The 19,499-nt window shown below is 36.0% G+C and overlaps 1 long non-coding RNA gene and 1 pseudogene across 2 annotated transcripts in view; one reads left to right on the forward strand and one right to left on the reverse strand.

Moving 5' to 3' along the window:
* LOC147917178 (uncharacterized) overlaps nt 1-19,499 on the reverse strand; it is a 210,276-nt gene that overhangs the window by 54,466 nt on the left and 136,311 nt on the right. The gene's annotated exons all lie outside the window — the stretch shown is intronic.
* Nucleotides 8,824-10,418, forward strand: LOC101407774 (olfactory receptor 2B8-like; annotated as a pseudogene).

Genomic DNA, 19,499 nt, shown 5'->3' on the forward strand with positions numbered 1-19,499 from the left:
TAGCTGTGTGGATCTCTCTGGTAGCCTATTGTGTTGTGTAGGGAATCCTGCATTGGTGAATGGATATCCATTTAGTTATAACTTAGAGAGGAGAGACAAAGGGAACAACTCACTCTGCCATGATGCTGATGTCCTGCAATTTTCTTTAAATTAGTTAAGAGAAGAAAAGAGAAAAGTATATTCATACTGTCTTTTACATTTACTTATATAGTAACAAATACTGGTGCTTACTTCTTCATGTGCATTTGAGTGACTACCTGGTATTATTTCTTTTCAATCTAGAAGTTCTAACTTTAGTATTTCTTGTAAGATAGGTTTGCTAGGAACACATTTTACCAGTCTTTGTGTATCTAGGAATGTCTTTATTTTGTTTTCAAATTTGAATGACAGTTTTGCTGGATATAGAATTCATGAGTGAAAGCTATTTTTTCTTTCACTACTTTGAATATGTCATCCCATTGCCTTCTGGCATCCATTGTTTCAGCTAAAATTTAAACTGTTAATCTTACTCTGGTTCCTTTTTACATAATGATATGTATTTTTCTTGCTGATTTCAATATTTTTTTTTCTTTAGATTTTCACAGTTTGACTATGGTGAGTTCTAGAGTGGATCTTCTTGTGCTTATCCTACTTAGAGTTTGTGGGTCTGCTTGGATGTGTAAATTATTTCTTAGCAAATTTGGTAAAATTTCAGCCATTATTTCTTCAAATATTGTTTCTGCTTCTTTCTCTCTGTTCTCTCCTCTAGTACTCTCATTACACATACGTTAATATGCTTCATGATGGCCCATAGGTCTCTGACGCTCTTTTAATTTTTCTTCATTCTTTTTCTTTCTATTCTTTAGATTGGATAATCTCTATTGGTCTGTCTTTGAGTTCATTGATTCTCTCTTTGGCTAGCCCAAATCTGCAGTTGAATGCTCTTAATTAATTTTTTCAGTTATTTTAATAATCCTCATGTTAAAGAGACACATTTTGGGGTGGCAAATTTTGTTCCCCTTCAGTCATTCAACAATGTTCGCACAATGATGAAATCACCAAATAATGCATTTCTCAGAACGTATCTCCACTGTTAAGTGACACCTGACTGTAATACGTAATTTTTACATTAAGATTCTTTAGATATTTATTTCCCTTAGTATTTTGGTTGAAAAGATAAGCCAAAAGGAATGTATTGAAGGGAGAGTTGTAGAAGTCTCTATCGTGTCTTGGAGAAAGATTTTATTATGATACTAATGGTGGAAATAAGAAATAATAAACTTGAGAGTCTAAGAATAGGTGGTAATTCATGACTGCTAGCGTAAGAGTTGAGAAGAGGAAAAAATAAGGCTTATTTTGAGGAATTAACTCTGGAAGTATGCTTCTCAACTTTGTAGAAAATTGGGAGTATGAAGTAGAAGCCTCATTTCCTAAAAAGAGATTGATATCTGGATTTACTGAACTAATTACTGGATTTCCTAGGGTGGTAAGTAGGGTAAATGTGACACAGACAGGTCAAAGACATTGATGATGGAGAAAAGAACAAGAACACTACTGGTTTGGGTTTGAACCAACAGAATTGTTCCTTCTCCTTCCCCCCAAAGTTCTCAACTTATTCTCACAATTGGGGCAGCAGCATGAACTTTGAGCTGCTACAGAAGAGGCTACAAAGAGCATTGCAGAGACTAACCTGAAAACATGGCTTCTCAAATTATGGATGAGCATGAGAAGCATGTCTTAATTTACAGTGTTCTAGGAGTCAGGATTCTGATTAAATAAAAAAAAAAACTAGAGTGCTCCAAAGACACAGTTCTTGCTTAAGCAATTCTAATCCATTTTTTCCAGATCAAAAAGTATTAATCAAAAAAAAATCTTTTAAGATAGTAGCAAAAGAAATAGTAACAACAGTAAGTAAATTAGATATTTTCTTTTAAATAGAATGCCATTTACCCATCAATTTTAAGGGAATCACTTCAATTATATCAGAATCAATTATAATTCTGAATGGATTTATGGGTTCCATAGATCCACTTATATTTATTTTGTTAGTTCCTCTCGTGAAAAACAGAGCATCCATGTTTGAGATGGCTAGAAAGGGAAAAGAGTTTGGTTTTTCACTTTTTTTCTTTTTCTTTTTCTTTTTTTTTTTTGGTGAGGAAGATTGGCCCTGAGCTAACATCTGTGCCCATCTTCCTCTATTTTGTATGTGGGATGCCTGCCACAGCATGGCTTGATGAGCAGTGCATCGGTCCATGCCTGGGATTCAAACCTGCAAGCTCTGGGCTGCCGAAGTGGAATGTGTGAGCTTAACCACTACACCACCAGGCCAGCCTTGTTCTTTCACCTTTAAAAAAAAATAATAGCTTTAATAAGGTATAATTCACATTCCTTAAAATTTGCCCTTTTATTGTTTTTTGGTTTTTTGGGGTTTTTTGCAGGGAAAGATTTCCCCTGAGCTAACAACTTTTGCTAATCTTCCTCTTTTTTTTTCCCTCCAAAAGTCCCAGTCCCAGGATATAGGTTGTAATATCCTAGCTGTGGGTCGTTCTAGTTCTTCTATGTAAGCCACCACCACAGCATGGCAGTTGACAGGTGAGTGGTGTTGTTCCTGGACTGGGAAGTGAACCCAGGCCACCAAAGCAGTGAGCACTGAACTTTAACCACTAGGCCATCAGGGCTAGCTCTAAAATTTGGATTCCCTTCTAAAGTGAATAATTTTTAGTCATTTTCAGTACATTCACAGAGTTGTGCAACAATCACCATGATCTAACTTCAGAATATTTTCATCACCCCAAAAACAAATCTTCTACACATTAGCAGTCACTCTTCATTTCCCTAGTCCCTGGCAACCACTAATCTGTTTTCTATTTTTACGGATTTTCTTATTCTGGGCATTTCACATAAATAGAACCACATAATGATATCATCATGTAGTAAAAGCCTTTTGTGTCTGGCTTTTTTCAGTTAGCATAATGTTTTCAAACTTCATCCATGTTGTAGCATGTATCAGTACTTCATTCCTTTTTATTGCCTAATAATATTCCATTTTGCTTATTCATTTATCAGTTAATGGACATTTTGTACTGTTTCCAGTTTTTAGCTATTGTGACTAATTGCTTCTATGAACATTTATATGTGAGTTTTATGTGGACATATGTTTTCAGTTCTCTTAGGTGTATGCCTAAGAGTGTGATTTCCATGTCATATAGTAACTCTGCTTCACATTTTAAAGAATGCCAAACTATGTTCCAAAGTGGATGCATCATTTTACAACTCCACCATCAATGTAGGAGGGTTCCAGTTTCTTCACATCTTCACCAACAGGTAGGCATCTAACTACATTTCTTTGCATATGGATATCCAGTTATCTCAGCATCATTTTCTGAAAAGACTATTCTTTCCCCATATAATTGTCTTGGCATCCTTGTTGAACCTCAATTGATCATAAATGTAAGGGTTTATTTCTCAACTCTCAATTCTATTCCACTAATCTGTATGTCTAGCCTTATGCCAGTACCACATTGTCTTGAGAACTATATATTTGTGGTAAGTTTTGAAATCAGGAAGTATGAGTTTCTCAGATTTGTTATTTTTCAAAATTGTTTTGGCTATTCTAAGTTCCTTTCATTTCCATGTGGATTTGAGGATCAGCTTGTCAAGTTGAGTTAAAAAAAAACAACTGGGATTTTAATAAAGATTACATTGAACCTATAGATTAATTTCTGGAATATTGCCATCTTAACAATATTAAGTCTTCCAATGCATGCACACAAGATGTTTTTCCATTTATTTAGATCATCTTTAACTTATTTCAACAAATTTTGTAGTTTTCTAGGCCAAAGTCTTGTGCTTCTTTTGTTAAACTCATTTTTAAGTATTTTTTATTTTGATGCTAATGTAAATGAAATTGTTTGCTTAACTTCATTTTCATACTGTTCATTGCTAGTATACAAAATTACAATTGATTTTTGTATATTTATCTTGTATCTCGAAACCTTGCTAAACTAATATTTTAGATCTTCTGTGTGTGCATGTTTCTTAAGAACAAAGATTTCTTCCATTTTAAGATTTCTTAAGATAGAACAGCATGTCATCTGTGAATACAGATAGCTTTACTTTTTAATTTCCAATCTGGATGTTTTTATTTCCATTTCTGGCCTAAATGTCCTGGCTAGAACCTCCAGCACAATGTTGAATAGAAGTAGTGAGAATGGACATCCTTGTTGAGTCCCTGGTCTTAGGGGGAAATCTTTCAGTCCTTAACCTTGAAGTATAATGTTAACTGTGGGCTTTTCATAGATGCCCTTTATCTTGCTGTGGGAGTTCCTTTCTATTCCTAGTTTGAGGATTATTATTATTATTATTATCATTAAAGGGTGTTGGGTTTTTCTTCATCTATTGGGAGAAACATATACTTTTGGTTCTTTATTTTATTTATATAAGTGTTACATTGATTGACTGTCATATGTTCAACCAACCTTGCATTTGGGAGATAAGTCCCGCTTGATTATGGTGTATAATCCCTTTATATAATGCTGAATTCAGTTTGCTCATATTTTATAGATGGATTTTTGCATCTGTATTCATAAGGGATCTTGTTCTGTAGTTTTTTTGTGATGCCTTTGTCTGATTTTGGTACTTAGATAATACTGGACTAATAGAATGAGTTCTGAAGTGTTGCTTCTTCTATTTTTTTGGAAGAGTTTGTGAAGAATTACTTTTTATTCTTTAAATGCTTGATAGAATTCCCCAGTGAAGATATTTGGTCCTCAGCTTTTCTTTTGTTGGGGGAACATTTTTGATTACTATATCAATCTCTTTTCTCATTACAGATATATTCAAATTTTCTATTTCTTCTTGAGTCAGTTTTCACAGTTTGTGTCTTTCTAGGAATTTGCCCATGTTGTCTGTGTTATATAATTTGTTGGCATATAGTTGTTCATAGTATTGCTTTTTAATCTTTTTCATTTTTGTAGTGTTGGTAGTGGTGCACCCTCTTCCATTCCTTATTCCAGTGATTTGAGTGGTATTTTTTATTAGTCAGCCTAGATAAAGGTTTATAACTTTTGTTGATCTTTTCAAAGAACTAAGTTTTTGTTTTGTTGATGTTTTCCTATTGAGTTTGTTTACTATTCTGTATTTTACTTTTCTCCACTATAATCTTTATTATTTCCTTCCTTTTGCTTGCTATGGGTTTAGTTTGCTACACTTTTTCTAGTTTTCTAAGGTGGGTTCTTAGGTTTTTTATTTGAGATCTTTCTTCCCTTTATAATTTAGGAGTTTATGTCTACAAATTTCTCTTTAAGCACTGCTTTAGCTGCTTCCCATAAATTTTGGTGTGTTGTGTTGTTTTTTTTTGTGTGTGTGTGAGGAAAATCAGCCTTGAGCTAACATCCATGCCCATCTTCCTCCACTTTATATGGGACGCCACCACAGCATGGCTTGCCAAGCAGTGCATCAGTGTGCCCGGGATCTGAACTGGTGAACCCCAGGCTGCCGCAGCAGAGCACGTGCACTTAACTGCTTGTGCCACCCGGACGGCCTGGTGTGTTGTGTTTTTTATTTCATTCATCTCAAAGTATTTTCTCATTTCCCTTGTGATATTTTCTTCATCTCATTGGTTTTTTAGTAGTGTGGTTTACTTTCCACATATTTTTGAATCTCCCAAATTTCCTTCTATTATTGATTTTTAATTTCATTCCCTTATGCTCAGAGGGCACACTGTATGATTTCAAATCTTTTAAGTGTATTGAAATTTATTTTATGGCCTAACAAATGGTCTATGCTTGTTCTATGTGCATGTGAGAAGAATGTATATTCTGATGTTGGTGGGTGAATATCATATCTATATAATATATCTTTACAGATAATATAAATAGATATAAAATATACTATATATAGTAGTTCTACTTAGTTTATAGTGTTGTTCAAGTTCTCTTTTTTTAATTTCTATCTAGTTTTTCTTTCCATTATTGAAAGCAAAGTATTGACATCTTCAATTATTGTTTATGCAGTTGTCTTTTAAAGGATGTAGGAGAAGAAAGTAGTTACAAAGACACGTTTATATCATTTTATATTTACTTACGTACTTACTTTACTGTTGCCCTTTATTTCTTCATGTGGATTTGAGTTACTCTTTAGTGTCCTTTCATTTATACCTGAAGAACTCCCTTAGCATTGTTTGGTAGCTATGAGTTTTCTCAGATTGTTTTTCTGAGTATGTCTTAAATTCTCCTTCATATGGAAGGATAATTTGGCTGGATATTGAATTCCTGGTTGGCACTTTTTTTATTCAGCACATTAATATATCTTCCCACTGCTTTCTGGTCTCCATGTTTACTAATTAAAAATCAGCTGTTAATCTTATTGAGGATCACTTATACATGATGAGTTGCTTCTGTCTTGCTGCCTCCAAGATTTTCTCTTTGTCTTTGGTTTTTCGCAGTTTGATTGTAATGTGTCTTGGTATAGTTTGTCCTACTTGGAATTCATTGAGCTTAATGAATGATACAGAGATTAATGTTTTTTCATCAAATCTGGGAAGTTTTCAGTCTTTTTTAAAATTATTTTTCTACTTTATCTTTCTCCTCTCCTGTGATTCCCATTAGGCATATGGTGGTATACTTAATGTTATGCCACAAGTCCGTAAGACTCTGTTTCTTTTTCTTCATTGATTTTTCTGGCTGCTCCTCAGTCTCCATAGTCTCAGTAAACCTATTTTCAAGTTCACTTATTCTTTCTACTACCAGCTCAACTCTACTCTTGACCCCTGTGCTAAATTTAATCTCAAATTTTACTTTCAACTTCAGAATTACTATTTTTAGAAATAATTTTGATTTATTTATTGGTATTCTCTATTTAGAGAAACATAGTACTCAAACTTGCCTTTGGTACTTTAGAAATGGCTTCCTTCAGTTCTTTGAACATATTAAAAAGTTGATTTAAAGTTATTATCTATTAAGTCCAATGTTTGGACTCCCTCAAGGACAGTTTTTATTGACTGCTTTTTTGCCTGTGTACATATTAGTCAGCTCGGGCTGCCATAAAAAAATACCATAGACTGGATACCTTAAAAAAATTTTTATTTTCTCACAGTTTCAGATGCTAGAAATCCAAGATCAGGGAGCCAGCATGGCTGGGTGCTGGTGAGGGATCTCTTCCTGGCTTGCAGATGCACATTCTTTCTGTGTGCTCACATGGGCTTTCCTGTCTCTTTGCACTTCTTCTAATATGTTTGTTGTAAATTAGACATTTTAAATAATACAAGGTGGAAAATCCAAAAATCAGACCAAGTCCAGTGCTATTGTTCTTGCTAGGTTTTGTTTGTCCTTGTCATGTTTATTTATTTTTTTACTAATTATGTAACGTCTCTATTCTTGTTGTGTGTGGTCACTGAAGTCCCGGCTTAGTTACCTTAGTGGTTAGCTAATAATTGGACAGGGATTTCCTTAAGTGACTTGAACCAATAACTGTCCTAACCTTTGCTAGAGGATCTTTGGGTGTGTTGGGTCATGCCCTCAGCACTTTGGCAGCCAGTTCACAAATATGCCTATCCTTAACTTTCTTATTGAACAGAGTCTCAAAGTCAGCCAGAGGTGAGAGGTTAGGGCCTTCTCAGAGTTTTTTTAGGCATTCACACAAACCTGCAGATGCACGTGTCCTTGTAGATTCTCAGGAACTTGTTGGAACTTTTCAAATCATGCTATGGATATCTCATTCTCCAGCTTTTTCTTCTAAATTTTTTGATCAGCTTCTTGTCTGCTCCAATTGATATCACTCCTTCAGGTAATTGCTCATTTTTTTCTGAGAGAAAAAACTTATTTTCATTGAGTGCGGTCAAATTAAGACAAGCCCTGTGAGTGTGGGTTTCTAGGCAACTGTCAGATAAACCAAACAAAGATACTTCTCTGACATGGGATTTGGGGGGAGCTCCAAATCCATTCTTTTACTTCCTGTAGCTACAAGCCTGCTGGGTTTCAAACCTTATGCAGAGCAGGGAGGGGAGATGGGATTAGGGCACATTAAAATACCACAAATCTTGTTCTCACTAAAATAAAGCCATTTTTATTGAATAATTACCTCTTGGATTGTTGCAATCCTTTGGTTAATATCTATAGTTCTGAAAAGGTTGATTTGTTGACATTTGTCCATGTTCTTATTTCTGTGGAAGAGCAGTATGTGCAGATCCTCCTGCTGTCACTCAACAGTGCTCTGTGCCTTTGGGCCTTTCATGAACATTTGAGTACACCAGAGTTTGTGAAGGATAAAGCTGTGGTTTACCATATTTGTTCCATGGAATCAACTTTGACTATGGAAACATGCTTTAATATTTTAACTGTATCAATTTGTTTCAACCCTCACTCTTTGTTTTACTATCACATTCAATGTTATATCATCTTATTCCCAGCCAAGGGAAACTAAGCTATCACATCAATAACCATATACAAGTTTTTGCTTTTTTCTTACCACTTCGTTCTTCCTCTCATAATTATTCTATCAAGCAAGAGTATAAATATTAAAAGTGGAAATATACATGAGATAGAACTATATCCTTGCCAGCTAAACATTTGATTAAAGTGACCAAGAGAAGAGCAAAAAACCTTTAATGTAATTTTAAGCTACTTCCATCCAACTTTTACATTTTTGTGACATTGGATTTACATTTAAATCATTTAAATAATTTTATACATCAGGAAATTTGAGTTCCTATTGTTTGTATTTGTTTGCAAAACCTGTGAAATTATAGTGACTGTTATATAAAAATTGACTAACTTTTTGTTTGTTAGTTTTAGCAGTATATAGAGAACACTTGATTATATTTCAGCTGCATCTGAAATATTTCAGATGACGAAAATAAATGACAGCTCAGGGGAAGACTTCATCTTAGTCAGCTTCTCAGAGTATCCCCAAGCTGAGTTCATCCTTTCTCTGTTTGTCTCTGGATTCTATTCCATGACATTCACAGGCAATGCGGCCATAATCTTGGTCTCCTTCCTGGACAGCTAGCTCCACACCCCAATGTACTTCTTCCTCCAAAACCTCTCATTTCTGGACATGTGCTCCACTACCTGCATTGTCCCTCAAATGCTGGTAAACATGTGGGGAAGTAGTAAGAAGATCAGCTATGTAGGCTGCAGAGTTCAGTATTCTGTGGCCTTGGCTCTTGACTCCACAGAGTGTGTGCTTCTTGCTGTCATGGCTGTTGCCCATTATGTTGCCATCTGCTGGCCCCTACGTTATGCTACAATCATGCAGCAACAGATCTGCCACCTTCTTGCAGCCATGTCTTGGTTTTGGGGGTTTGCCAAGTCTCTCCTTCAACCCTCACTGGCCATTGTTTTGCTTCTATGTGGCCACCACCATGTGGATCATTTCTTTTGTGAGGTGCTCATCATTATCAAGCTGTCCTGTGTGGACACTGGTCCAACTGAGTCAAAGATGTTAATTGCTCTCCTGATCATTCTTGCCATTCCAGGCTGCATCATCCTTAACCCTTATGCCTGCGTCACCAGGGCTGTGCTGAGGATGCACTCTGCTGAAGGACAACAGAAGGCCCTTGGGACTTGTGCATCCAACCTAATGGTGGTCTCACTGTTCTATGGAACCGTCATGTTCATGTGCTTTCAGCCTAAGAGTAACTACTCTCAGAATCAGGGGAAGGTCCTCGCCGTTGTTTATATCATTGTTGCCCCTGTTGGAGATCAAGATTTGGCCACCCTGAAATCTATCTCTTTACCTTGGTTGTTTTCTCTGAGGACATTTGACCTCCCCCACTAACTGCCTAAAGAATTTGACATAGTAACTCCTTCCTGGAACAGATCTTCCATCTGATGGCTGTAATGTAATGTAAAATAGATGTTACAATAGGAAAGGCACCAACAAGCCCACCTTATCAGAAGTTCTGTCTCTGGCCACATTCTCTGGATGGCCCTGCAAGGAGTTGCCAGACAGACATTTACATTTATAAGGGAAACCTCCATTTGTAAAGGTATCTCCCTCTCTGTATTGGGAAGAGGGGGTATGACCTCATTTATAGAAACTTATCAATGTGGAAGGTGAGGCCTTAAATCTGCATAATAACCTTACTCTTATTTACTGTGCTTTAGTGGTAATCTCCTGTAACTGACCCCCCACCCCCAATATGCTCCTTTGTCATTGGCTGAACATGGTATTTAAGATGAGAATTTCTGCTATTGTGTTGAGAAACGCAGTGTCCCTGCTTTCTCCCATGTATACATGTTATTAAACTTGGTATTATTTTCTTTTGCTAACCTGTCTTGTTAATTATTTGGCCAGCCATAAGAACCTTAAGGAAAAGGGCAAAGGGAGATTCTCTCTCTCTCCCGACACCCCCCACCCTGAACCCACTAATCTATACACTGAGGAACAAAGATGTAAAGAGGGCAATTAGAAAAGTGGTCTGGAAGGATTCCATTTAAGAAATTATAGTTCCTGGAATTTGAGTCATAGAAATTATTTGGGCAATGGATTAATGGCAGGAAGAATAGTTTTCCTTTCAGATTTCAAGCCAAACTAATTGAAAGACAAATGAATCAAGCACTAAATACAAGCTTAATACAAAATTATAGTCATCAACCATGGTGTCTTATAACAAATCATATAATACAGGCATTCTTTCACATTTTGCTTTCCTCAAAATCTGTAATCTGGATATTTATCAATATTTGTTCATTTCCCCCATGAGATTATTAGAGTAGTAGTTTTCTAAGGGATACTGACCATTCTGAGAGATAGAAGACAGAACAGACATGGGACCTACTCTGAAATAGTTTACATATGGAGGTAGATTATGTGGACCTATATCCTCATTAAAGCAAGATTGGAATTAATACCTTATATAAAAGAAAACTAGGTAAGATAATTCAGGGACAATGTAATACATCATCTCAGCTAGATCAAGGAAAATTCCCTGCAGTATGAGACACTTTACCTCAACCTTAAATGATGTAAAGGATTTGGACATGGCAATGGGATAGAGAACATTCAGTGTGTCTGGACCAAGGTAAGCAAATGTGTCACTAACACAGAAGGGAGCAATATTAAGCTACAGGTGAAGACTTTGGACCCTAGCCTGCTAAGGGTTCTAGAAGCTCAGATATGCTGTAAGGTGGGCCAGCTCTGGGCTTTGGTTGTTGTGTAGGTTGCTGAGATGAATCTAAAATCAAACCTTGGGGGCCGGCCCCATTGTGTAGTGGTTAAGTTCAGCATGCTCCGCTTCAGCAGCCCAGGTTCACGGGTTTGGATCCTGGGCGTGTACCTACACCACTTGTCAGCCATGCTGTGGCGGCAACCCACATATAAAGTAGGGGAAGATTGGCACAGATGTTATCTCAGCACTAATTTTTCTCAAGCAAAGAAAAAAAAGGAGGAAGATTGGCAACAGATGTTAGCTCAGGGAGGATCTTCCTCAGCAAAAATTAATAAAATAAAATAATAAAATAAAATAAAACCTCAGTGGCCACAGTAAAGATTAAATTTAAAAACTGTTACTAGGGCATCAGTAAAGATGCTGAGCAAAAGGGCAGAGGGCAATAGGCAGCTACCCCAGAGGACATGGGCTGGACACAGAGCAAAGGAGACAGAAATGGAGAGTCTTTGAGGAGAACACAGCTGTAGGAGCACTTGTGAAGGGTCACTGACATCACCACGGAGAAGAGCTAGAAGACAGACACTGAGTCAACTGATCGATAATTTCAGTCCCATGGACAGTGGTCAGCCCGTTTGTTTTCTGAATTTATCAGATTGGTTATAATTTAGTTTTTGGCACCATGTGGACTCAAATTTTCCACAATTTCAAACTTGTGTAAAATAGTGGTCAGGAAGTTTAAATTCACTTCTCAGAATTGAACAGAATTTAGAGCTGGGAGTCCAAACCAAAATCTCTTCTCATAGAAACTTTAGGGTTTAAAAAATAATAGTAGGCAAAACTTTCATTTATTGAAAATAATTTTTCAAAGTCCTTAAGTCACCCATAAACAATACACATAATTTTATGTGTAAATACTTGCAATTTGCATGAAGTATAAACCTATATTATATATTTCTGGATAAAATATAATAAACTGTGTAGATGAATGCTTCAATTTTACTGTATAGAGTGCATTTTAATGAGTTCCCATATTTGGATTCTTGCAAGGTGAATGCATATCTGATGTCACTCCCAAATTCAGGGTGGACACAAAGGCTCCATGCAAGGGATTGTGTACTAACCTTAAAAGTCATCAGAACTTTGTGAGTGGCTTCCAACCATTACCCAGAAAGAAAATGTCTACAAGAACGTGGGAAAGATTTAAAATCCATGGGGACAATGGAAGACAGCATACTGAAACAGCGTAGTTAGGCTTCATCAGAATTTATGGCCACTCTGTTTCTCTCTAAACTTCATGCCTTTTCCACTCTGCCACAGGTATAAAGGCTGTCTAGTATGTGATTAATGAATAACAGCTAATAATAATGATATTAATGTTACAACTTAGTCTGACTGAGCCTGGCGGAATAGGTCCTTAGGCTTAATCTGTACATCTTTAGTCTCCAATATGTAAGGACATAAATACAATAAAATTAGTGAAATTAAAGAACATAACTTGACTTTAGTGATGGTTGAGGATTTTAACTTCTAGTTCTGGGGAAGGCGATCAGTGAAATAACGCAGGTTAATTCAAGATGATACTCCATGTAAAGATATTATGGTCTTGGGGCCGGCGTGGTGGCGCAGCGGTTAAGTTCGCGCATTCCACTTTGGCAGGGTGGGGTCCACAGGTTCAGATCCTGGGCGAGGACGTACTCACCGCTCATCAAGCCTTGCTGAGGTGGCATCCCATATAGAAGAGCTACAACTCTACAACTATGCTACACAACTATCTACTGGGGCTTTGGGGAGAAAAAAAGAAAAAAGAGGAAGATTGTCAACAGATGTTAGCACAGGGCCAATCTTGCTCAATAAATAAATAAATAAATTAATTAATTAAAGATATTATGGTCTTAAATTTAACTTCAATTCTGAAAGTCCTGCCGTCTAGAAAATCTGTTAGCATCAAAGATTTCCCCTCTCTGGTGTTTCCTGACACTGTGTCACCAACTACATGCCCCGAGGAACTCAAGGGTGGGTTTGGAAGCATTTAACTGTTTTTCCAAATTGTTTTTCTCCCCTTTGGTTATGTTAAGGAGGTGCAACCACCAACCACACTGAACCAGACCAAGCCTCACCACAAGAGCTATGCCCATGACCTTTGCCTCATTTTTAATGCTAAATTCTCTCCAGGAAAAGCTGTAACCTGCAGTGTATGTGGAAGCATGTTTTCCAACTGAGCCTGTGCAACTGAATACCTGCCTCTCCCTTTTGAATATTCATTCCCCAACCAAAATAAAAGGTCCTTGCTTCCCTTTGTTTGGGGAGCCATGACTTTAGAAATGATTTCTCACGTCCTCCAATTTGCTGCAAATACACTTTACTTTGTGAGACAACTTCCACTGTGTAGAGTCTTATTTAACTCACCAGGAGGCAAGCCCACTTGGTGCAGTGACAACTGGAGGGTGATTTTGTTGACCATCTTATTTTTTGGCCTATACTCTGCTGTCCTCTCTCTACAGTCATTATGAGCATAACATTTATTTATTTTATTTTTTGCTGAGGAATATTCACCCTGACCTAACACCCACTGCCAATCTTCCTCTTTTCGTATGTGAGCCACCACCACAGCACGGCCACTGACAGATGAGTGGTGTAGGTCCACATCCAGGAACTGAACCTGGGCTGCCCTGGAGCACGCTGAAACTAACCACTAGGCTACTGGGGCTGGCCCAAGCATAATTTATTGCTTTGCCAGGAAATTCAAAAGTTTCATGTCATAGATATACTTAGTCAATAAATGGCCAGATGTTCCAGCTTTTACTGTGTTTATTCAAGTTGTCAATAAAGTAAGCACCTCTATATCAGTCTTGAAAATGGCCTAACAAAGAAATGTCCAAATGTTTTACCTCATTTGAGGAAGTATTTATGTGCTTGGGAGGAGTCTTTCAAAGAGACTGCCCCAGATTTACTATAAGTGCCCTGCCACACATGTACTGTAGACAACTGCCCCTCCATCCCCCTCATCTTCCTACATTACTCCTATTGGGATTTTTGTATTTTGACTTGATAGGTTTTAACAGAGAAGACAAGAGCACAGAGGGGTAATAAATGTCTGTCCCACTAGTACCGTGTTGCAGTCACAGTTCTTCACAGAGTACTGGAATCAAATCATATTGTTCAAAGGTGATGTTATGAGATTCCATGATGAAACAGGGCTTATTTTTGGGGTGTGGCAACTTCTTTATTAGAGTATTTGCATTTTCATGGCTTGCAGTGGCAACAGTGATACTTCTAGTAACTTGGTAGATATTTGCAGATAAGACAGTTGCTCATTTGGGAACAAAAACAAATCACACTGGTACCCTTCAAAGGGATGAAATTTGACCATTTTTTCTGTTGGTGAAATGGACCCAGCAAAGCTATGGGTGTGTGTACCTGCTTTATCCTCTCCTTCCCCATGTAGCTCACAGTTCCATTCTGACCCAAATCAAGTCACTTACAGTAGTTCCATTCCCATCACTAATTAGCAGCTCAAGGAGGGTCCAGTACAAGAATCAGTCCATCATCTGTGAAGGGCAGTCTGTCAAAGATCTTAGGTAAAAGTTCCTCATTGCAGAAGATAACGGAGAGGGTGTCTTGAAGTGACATTGGAAATTGCCCATTAGAGGAGCTACCCAGTGTGTCATCTGAAGATGACAGCACAGACATAATGGAAAGATTCTGCATCTTGGCGATAAACTGTAGAATCACCTTCTACTCTGCTTTTTAATACTTATAGCAGATGCTATAGAGCTGTGTGTCATTGGGTTTTTGTTACCTGCATCTCTATTCACTGAGATACATTCAAAATGCTAATTTCCAGCGTTAGCCACCCTTTATGTAAAAGGATACTTTCATACCTGTAGGTTGACATGCAAATAATGCAACTTTTTGAAGACAAGTTATTTTGTATCAAAACTCATAAAAATGCATATGTATGATTGAGAAATTTCATAGATTGGAATTCTTTTTAAAGAAAACATATAAAAATATAGGGAAAGATGAATGAACAAAAAATATTTAGCACAGTGTTATTAGTAAACAAATGAAATGCTTATAACAGGGACTTTTAAAAAAATAAAAAAAAAAATAGTTTCCTTTATACAATAGAACATTACACAGCCATTAAAATTTATGTTATGACACAACATATGTTGATAAGAGAAAAATGTCTCAAGGTACCTTTAACTAAAAACTTCGAGTTACTAATGCCACTAAATGATAGCACAGAATGTTTGTATTATAGATAAGTTTATATGTGCATAGAAAGAGCCCTAGAAATATATATAAAAGCATTGATTGTTCTAGAAATTATAATTTTGAACAACTTTATTTTCCTTATAGTTTCAACATTTCCTAATTTAAACACTTATTTGCTTTGTAATAGAAAAACCCATCCAAATGCAGAAAGATGTTGATTTTTATCATTTTTAAAATTTGTTTTTATTTATCATTATTTCCTTTGCATTAAATTATTTGTTATTCAATAAAACAGAAGGAAATAAATTAGAAGCCCTGGTGATGGTGTAATACCACTTGGGCTAGACTGGATGGCTTGGGGCAATGGTGAAACTCAGGGTATTAAAGGCCAACTCTCATATTGGAGATGGGCCACTGATGTTGGTGCTGCCTGGAGGAGAATTTGAGGATTATGCTGCAGCTCACACTTCCCTGGAATCCTTAGTTCTGTAAATTTCACTGATAACGAGGGGAGGCAAGTGGTGTGGGGAGGGGGTACTTCACACTTCCTTTATTCCCTGCAGTATTTATGTGGAATGAACCAGAGGGGATGCCCAACCACTTTAGAAGCTCAAGTGGAGCTGAAGTCAGAGTACTTTCTGTGAGAGCTGACCTGGTGTTCAGTTTGTAAGTTACTGCGCTGGGCATTCAGACAACAGGCTGTCAGCCATGGTACACAAGTTAAGATTGTGGGAAAAGTGCAAATGTATATTTAAAGATACCTGTGTTGCATTGAACCATGAGTCAACACCTGAGAAATCAGAACAAAGAGCATGTTGATCACACTTTATATCAATGTTCCTAATTAAACCTGCTATGTAAATAGAAGACTGCAACCCACCACAACTCCAAGATAAGAAAGTAGTTACTAATGGAGTTCAGGAAAACATAATGCAAATTCTTAATAATATAAGTAACTAAACATAAGCTACTGGAGCCTACATAATTAGTTTCATATATGCCCTTTTCAGTACTGGTCTAACTATCAAGAAGTGAGGTAAAATCATGATAAATTAAAATACTCACTGGAAATAGTATAAATAAGAATATGTGAAAATGATTATATCATATTTCTCACTATCTTACATTAAACCCTAACATCACCATCAATATCTATCAGAATTTTGGGGAAGAATTTTTAAGAACTGAAAAAAAAGGATTGGTAGTTTCCCTGGAATACAGAGTATTTACTCAAAAGAAGCAAAGTTAATGAGAAACTTGGGGGCTTTTTTTAAAACTAGACTAGATTACTGATTTAAACCCAATGCTTCCCTTGTCCGTGGTCAAATTTGAGAAATGTTTCTTGGTGCTCCATTTTATTGCTTCAGTTTATTTTTTCTATCCTTGTGCAAAGAAGGACTCTTTCCTATTAACTGTTCTATATTAATTTTAAGATCTTGATATTTAGTAGAGAAAGCCCAGCATGCACTGTCTTTGATACTTTTTGACTTTTTTACCCATATAAAATGAATCAACTTGTCTAGCTCATTAAAAATTTAGGATTTTTATTGGAATTGTATAATTATGGATTTATTAGAAATAGGTTTCTTGAATTATTGAAAGTGCCTATAATGAATATAATATTTGAGAAGATTAATGCCTCCCATTATTGATTCTGTCTCTAAGTTAACCTCACATACCTATTTATTTGGGTCTTATTTAATGTATATTGAAGATGATTCATACTTTTTTCTCTGAATGACTTAAACATATTTTAGTAAATACATTTTTCAACTGTGTTGCCCTGTATTTATGAAAATTACATTTTATTAAGTTGTTGTATAGGATTGCAATTGATTTTATAATTTGATCTTATAACCGGCCGTTTTGCTGGGCCATATATACATACTGTGATTTTTCTATGCATCCATTGATATCATTTAAGAAAAATAAAATCTTGTTAGTCTTTTTAATTTTAGCTATTCTGGTTGGCATAAAGTGGTTTATAATTTACATACAGTTAAATGCACAAATCTTAAGCATGCAGCTTGATGAATTTTTATAGATATATACACTCTTGCAAATATCACTTATATGCCTCACCACATAGAGTTAACCCATGTACTTTTCTAGTCTTTGCTCCCCAGGGGAAGATACTATTTTGACTTCAATCACCATAGATTAGTTCTGCCTGTTTTTGAACTTCTAATTATTGGGATCATCAAGTCACGACTTTTACATCTGATTTTTCTCCCATCCATATAGTTGCATGGATTCCATTGTATGAATAAACCAGAATCTGTTTATCAGAGTTTTCTATACTATTTTTTACCATTTTACACTCCAACCACTGTTAGTGAGATTTCTAGTTGATCCATGTCCTTATCAAATCTTGGTATTGTCAGTCTTTTTAATTTTAGGCATTGTGGTATCTCATTGTAATTTAAAATTTCATTTCTCTGTTGACAACATTTCTATGTGCTTTGTGGCATATTGGCCCATGGATATTTTCTTTCTTTGCATTATTATGGAGTGCCTATTGAAATTTTTGCCCAGTTTTTTAATTGAAGTATTTGTCTTTTTTATCTATGAGTTCTTTGTATAGTATGGATACAAGTCCCTTGACAGATGTATGTATTGTGAATATTTTCTCACAGCCAACGTCTTTCCTTTTTGTTTTTTTAATAATGTCTTTTAAGGAGCACAAATCTTCAGTTTTCATGATGTTCCACTTGTCAATATTTTCTTTATAGATAATTTTTTTGTGTCCTGTATAAGAAATATTTGCCTGCTTTAAGGTCACAAGATATTTTCCTGTGTTTTATTCTAGAAGCTTTATAGCTTTAGCTATTGCATTAGATCTGTGGTCAATCTTGGATCAATTTTTACTTATGGTGGAAATTTGGGGTCAAGGAACATCTTTGTCCTATGGTTATGTAGTTGTTTCAGCAGTGTTGTTGAGAGGATTCTCCTTTCCTTAATGAGTTATCTCTACACATTTGTTAAAAATCAATTAGTGTGAAAATCAAAGAGAAAAAGATGGGGAAAAGGAACAGAATATCCAAGAACTGTGGGAAAAATACAAAAAGTATAATTTATGGCTAATGGGAATACTAGAAACCCTATTTACACAATAGAAATCTATTTCTTATAAGAAATAAAGGAATAGAAGAAATATTTAAATCAATAACTAGAAATTTCCTTAAATTAATGTCAGACACAAAACCGTGCATCAGGAAACTCAGAGACACCAAGCAGGATAAATGCTAAAAACAAACAAACAGAAAACTACACCTTGGCATTTCATTTTTAAATTGCAGAAAATCAAACATAAAAAAAAAGTCTTGAAAGAAGCTAGAGAAAAAATTCTTAGCAACAGAAGAGCAAAAATAAGAATTACACATGACTTCTCCTCAGAAACCATGCAAATAAGAAGAGAGTGCGGTGAAATATTTAAAGTGTTGAGAGAAAAAATCCACCAACCCTGAATTCTGTATCCTGCAAAATTATCCTTCAAAAGTGAAGGAGAAATAAAGACTCACTTTCTCAAAGAAACAAAAATTGAGAGAATTCATTGCCAGTAGGCCTGGCTTGCAAGAAATGTTAAAACAAGTTCTACAGAGAGAAGGAAAGTGATATAGGTCAGAAACTCAGATCTACACAAAGAAGGAAGAGCATTAGAGAAGAAATAAGTGAAGGTAAAATAAAAACTTTTATTTTTCTTATTCTTGATCTAACAGATAGTTTCTTCAAAATAATCATAGCAACAATGTATTTGATTATTATAAGTTATGCATAATTGAAATGAATGACAACAATGAGACAGGAGGAAGGAGTTAGTAATACTTTGTTATAAGATACTTGCAAACTCTGAGAAATAGCATAGTGTCATTTGAAAGTGGACTTAGATTAGTTGTAAATGTATATTGCATAGTCTATGGTGTAGGGGAGGAAGACATATCCTCTACCCACTCTAGGTCCTTCTGGCTGGGGCAAATTAAATTAACATGAGACAGAATAACAGGAGAAAATCAAACAAAGCTTTATAACACGTATACGTGGGAAAGACCCAGGAAAAACTGGGTAACTCATTGAAATGGCAGAGGCTCTCATCTTAAATAGCATCTTCAGCTAAAGGCAAAGGAGGATGTTGGGGGTGGGGGGAGTCAGTTATGGGAGATTACCAGAAAAGCACAGTAAACAACAGTAA

The sequence above is a fragment of the Ceratotherium simum genome, chromosome 4, assembly GCF_057802395.1.
Source record: "Ceratotherium simum simum isolate JZ-2026a chromosome 4, ASM5780239v1, whole genome shotgun sequence".
Classification (NCBI taxonomy): Eukaryota; Metazoa; Chordata; class Mammalia; order Perissodactyla; family Rhinocerotidae; genus Ceratotherium; species Ceratotherium simum.